Here is a 5,707-nt window from a genome sequence, read left to right on the forward strand (position 1 = left end):
CCCACACTCTCTCTCTCCTCACCCACTCTCTCTCTCTCTCTCACCCACACTCTCTCTCTCACCCACACTCTCTCTCTCACCCCACACTCTCTCTCTCACCCACACTCTCTCTCTCCCACACTCTCTCTCTCTCTCCCACACTCTCTCTCTCTCTTCCCACACTCTCTCTTCCCCACACTCTCTCTCTCCCCCACTCTCTCTCTCCCCCTCTCTCTCGCCCCCACACTCTCTCTCTCCCCACACTCTCTCTCTCCCCCACACTCTCTTTCTCCCCTACACTCTCTTTCTCCCCCACACTCTCTCTCCCCCACACTCTCTCTCTCCCCCACACTCTCTCTCTCACCCACACTCTCTCTCTCACCCACACTCTCTCTCTCCCACACTCTCTCTCTCTCCTCCCACACTCTCTCTCTCTCTTCCCCACACTCTCTCTTCCCCACCTCTCTCTCCCCCACTCTCTCTCTCCTCCTCTCTCTCTCTCGCCCCCACACTCTCTCTCTCCCCCACACTCTCTCTCTCCCCCACACTCTCTCTTCTCCCCTACACTCTCTTTCTCCCCCACACTCTCTCTCCCCCACACTCTCTCTCTCCCACACTCTCTCTCTCTCCCACACTCTCTCTCTCCCCCACACTCTCTCCCCCACACTCTCTCTCTTCCCCCACACTCTCTCTCTCCCCCACACTCTCTCTCTCCCCCACACTCTCTCTCTCCCCCCACACTCTCTCTATCTCGCCCCCACACTCTCTCTCTCTCGCCCCCACACTCTCTCTCGCCCCCACGCTCTCTCTCTCTCACCCACACTCTCTCTCTCTCACCCACACTCTCTCTCTCTCACCCACACTCTCTCTCACCCACACTCTCTCTCTCACCCACACTCTCTCTCTCCCACACCTCTCTCTCTCTCTCCCACACTCTCTCTCTCTCTTCCCCACACTCTCTCTTCCCCACACTCTCTCTCTCCCCCCACTCTCTCTCTCCCCCTCTCTCTCGCCCCCACACTCTCTCTCTCCCCCACACTCTCTCTCTCCCCCACACTCTCTCTCTCCCCCACACTCTCTCTCTCCCCCACACTCTCTTTCTCCCCTACACTCTCTTTCTCCCCCACACTCTCTCTCCCCCACACTCTCTCTCCCACACTCTCTCTCTCTCCCACACTCTCTCTCTCCCCCACACTCTCTCTCTCCCCCACACTCTCTCTCTCTCCCACACTCTCTCTCTCCCCCACACTCTCTCTCCCCCACACTCTCTCTCTCCCCCACACTCTCTCTCTCCCACACTTTCTCTCTCCCCCACACTTTCTCTCTTTATCCCCCACACTCTCTCTCTCTCTCTGTCCCCCACACTGCAGCAAAGGTTATTCCCACCTTTCTCTTAGGGCAGGGATATCCAAACAATGTAATTCCAGCGCACAGCAAAAAGAGAGTCGGTTAATAAAAAATAAAATAATTTATTTAAACCGCATTAAAAAAATAGAGGGTGCAACCTTTCAAGGATGAGGTGTGTATGTATATATATGTGTGTGTGTATGTATATACAGTATATGTGTGTGGACTGGGGGCGGGACTAGGTGGCGAGTAGATTTTTTGGTTGGGCGAGTAGATTTTTGGGTGATTTGTCGAACACTGTATATATATATATATATATATATATATAGCTTGTTGCTGCAGCAAAGGTTATTCCCACCTTTCTCCTAGGGCAGGGATATCCAAACAATGTAATTCCAGCGCACAGCAAAAAGAGAGTCGGGTTAATAAAAAATAAAATAATTTATTTAAACCGCATTAAAAAAATAGAGGGTGCAACCTTTCAAGGATGAGTTGTGTATGTATATATATGTGTGTGTGTATGTATATACAGTGTATGTGTGTGTGTATATATATACTTTTATTTTTAATTATTTTATTTTTTATTAACCCGACTCTCTTTTTGCTGTGCGCTGGAATTACATTGTTTGGATATCCCTGCCCTAGGAGAAAGGTGGGAATAACCTTTGCTGCAGCAATAAGCTTGAGAAGTATATTATTTATATTTTTTCTTACATTTTCTTTTGAAGATTTTTTGCACCATAATGTATGGCACTTTTTGTTAAACTGTTTTAATTGCTGTGTAGCACAAATCAGGAAAAATGATGTTAATACGGCAGAAACGTCGGTTCCTATTTTAATCAACCAAGTTAAGTCTACTGTAAGCTGTATATTTACCCATTTTTGGACATTAGTGGTGTCAAGTGTGGGGTTTTTGGCCCAGGATTACAGGGTTAAACCCCATTAGGCCACCCTCTACTCTCACCTGAGAAGCAAGGGGTTAACTGGGCTGGAGTCCAGTAATGTGGTTTTGCCTTGCTTCAGCCATCCAACTGTTTATTCCCCTGTAAAAATTTATTGTTTCTGTTCCAGTGACTGCACCACACAAACACTGGAATCCATCCGGGAGGGCAAGGGTTAATAGTTGAATAGTGATTCTAGCCCTTTGTTTAAGTTACCCTCAAAGATGCCTGCCTACTAAGGAATGCGACCAAATGTTTAGGAAGCTGGAGTGGTTGGTGAGTGTTAAAACTCACACTTACAAACCATAGTATCCTGCCAGACACTCAATTTGGTAGACTGGCCAAACGCCCCTGATTTAGGAGTGGGGCTACAGAATGAGTGACCTTATTAAATATAAGAATATTATGAGATGTCCTCGGCTGAACATGCTATAAGTTACATATGTGTAAGCGGGGGGCCGAGCCGCAAATAATGATTACAGACACCTGCTGTTTAGCAGGTCCTATGAGACAGATATTAATATCTCTCTTAATTTTAGTATTACACTGTAATATTTAGTCTTATTGGGAGCGTCATGCGTGTCGGAATGTATTAATATGGCTCGCGTGCCAGTAAGTTTCACTGAACTGAAGTTATGACGTTATTTAGATAGGAAAAGCAGTTTTTAAACGTCCTTGGGTGGGAGGAGTTTTACTCTGAGGAAAACTGTCAACCTCACCACTGATTTATGAGAGGGGCTGGGTTTAGGTTGTGTTCAATGGGAAATAATTGTATAAGAACCAGGCTCAGCCTATGGCTATTGTCTTTCGTGTCTTGATGATTATGAAGATTGCTGTATGAACTGCCAGTCCAGATGTGACTGTTTCATCATTCCATCTTAAGTGAGTGTCCATATTTTGTCTGTCATTTGTATATCTCGTGTGTTCACCTTTTTCAAGGAATAAATTATATTTTATCATATCTAAGTCTCGTCCAGTTCAACCCAGTTATATTTTGGTGTGTATTATTAATAGCCTGTCTCAAAGCTACCGTCACAAGTGGTCAGATACTCGTGGGATGCCAATGGCTAGCTGGCCCCTTGAGCCACTAAAGGGTTAATATATCACAAAGTACAACAAAAGTTATTTGATAAGAACAATATATGAAGAACATTGATACAGGGAGTAATGTGATTTCTATTACTGGCGTGAGGAGAAAATATTTATTTCCATTTATGAGACATAATTGTAACATGATTAATTGGGGTGTTTTTTTTGCCTTCCTCTGGGTGAATGTAACGATAACAATGTAGCTTTAATTATGTTCAGTATGTTGCACGAGTAGAATTTTATAAAGGTTCAACTCAATGAACATATATCTCTCATCCAAATCTTCTCTGATGCATTGCAATGTTACATTAATACATTTTCTCACCATAGATGTATCTTCAGCACATGACTCGTCTGTGAGCAAGAAGCAACGTAAGAAATGTCCCAAACATCAAATTACATGAGGGGTTAATGGAAATATGTTTTAAGGACTTCAACATTGCATAAGTCTGTATGAGAATTGGAACAAGATTACCAGAAACTCGGCAGAGCATTCCTATACATCAACAGCCTTTTACTAAACTTACAGACACCGCAAGACAAGGAGAGGGTTTAAAGAACAGAGACATGAACCCCTACTGTGGGACATACGGTAATGTTATACCGCAGATAATCCATACAGGGAAGAAATCCTATAACTGCTCTGAATGTGGGAAAAGCTTCAATAAGAAATATCATCTTGTTACACACCAAATAATCCACACAGGGGTGAAGCCTTATAACTGCTCTGAATGTGGGAAAAGCTTCAGTCAGAAATCAAATCTTGTTACACACCAAATAATCCACACAGGGGTGAAGCCTTATAACTGCTCTGAATGTGGGAAAAGCTTCAGTCATTAATCAGGTCTTGTTACACACCAAAGAATCCACACAGGGGTGAAGCCTTATAACTGCTCTGAATGTGGGACTAGTTTCCATGATCAATCAAGTTTTTGTAGACACCAAAGAATCCACACAGGGGAGAGACCCTATAACTGCTCTGAATGTGGGAAAAGCTTCATTAAGAAATCGCATCTTGTTACACACCAAAGAATCCACACAGGCGTGAGACTTTCTAACTGCTCTGAATGTGGGAAAAGCTTCAGTAACAAATGGCTCTTGTTACACACCAAAGAATCCACACAGATGTGAGACCTTTTAACTGCTCTGAATGTGGGAAAAGCTTCAAGCAGAAATCAATTCTTGTTACACACCAAAGAATCCACACAGGGGTGAGACCTTATAAATGCTCTGAATGTGGGGAAAGCTTCTGTCAAAAATCAAGTCTTGTTACACACCAAAGAATCCACACGGCGGAGAAGCCTTATGATTGCTCTGAATGTGGGAAAAGCTTCAGTCGGAAATCGCATCTTGTTACACACCAAAGAATCCACACAAGGGAGAGGCCCTATAACTGCTCTGAATGTGGGAAAAGCTTCAGTCGGAAATCGCATCTTGTTAGACACCAAACAATCCACACAGGGATGACACCCTATAAACTGCCCTGAATGTGGAAAAAGCTTCAGTAAGAAATCACATCTTATCTCGGGAGATCTCAGACTTCTCTGCTGTCGATGCCGGCTCCATTCTTGATCAAAATCTCACTCCTACTCTGTACTCTGAACAGTCACGACTTTGGACTCCTTCCCCCCCTCGTACATAGATACACATTCTCTACTGTTTAAAATGCATTCAATTTGTATTAATTATGGGGTATATTTTAGTGCAATTCACTAAGGCTTCTTCAGGAGTTAATGTGGGTATATCTGTCCCTACCTTCTTTATAGGCACTTCCCTGTTTCTATTGGTTCCCATAAGCGCAATCCAATTGATTGAGAAACATCTTGATGTAATATTTCTCTTCTACATTGAGTTTGTATACTATGTAACATACTTTGTGTATCTGCACTATTCTATATAGATTATAAAATATAACTTGTGTGATTATAGATAACCAGATCTGTGTCTTTAACATTCAGAGATTGGTTATATCTCTATTTAACACTTCTCTTTGCATTAAGTTTATGCTATGGATTCTGTGTTATATTGTACTATTTGGGGTTTCAGTATATTCCCACTGCTATATGTATTACTCTGTGTATTAGATTTTAAGTAAAGAATTGTGCAAATTAAGATAACCCCGATCTGTGTCTTTAATTATTAGACACATTAGACAGTGAATCTCTTTCCCCTCTATATACACTATTTGAGGGACTATATGTGTCTGATTATTTAAGATGTCTTTTTTCAACAAATGTAGTTCATCAATATTTGTTGATTTAAATTCTTTCCTTTACATTCAAATTATGAGTGATATGTGTGATTTAAGATATTCCTATCTATGTCTTTATTTATTAGACATAAATGGACTA

At 42.6% G+C, this 5,707-nt stretch overlaps 1 pseudogene; it reads left to right on the forward strand.

Annotated features, from left to right (window-relative positions):
- The first annotated feature begins 2,376 nt into the window (after window positions 1-2,376).
- On the forward strand, window positions 2,377-5,473 carry LOC142475684 (uncharacterized; annotated as a pseudogene).
- The last annotated feature ends 234 nt before the right edge of the window (window positions 5,474-5,707 follow it).

This window comes from Ascaphus truei, unplaced genomic scaffold (assembly GCF_040206685.1).
Source record: "Ascaphus truei isolate aAscTru1 unplaced genomic scaffold, aAscTru1.hap1 HAP1_SCAFFOLD_133, whole genome shotgun sequence".
Lineage (NCBI taxonomy): Eukaryota > Metazoa > Chordata > Amphibia > Anura > Ascaphidae > Ascaphus > Ascaphus truei.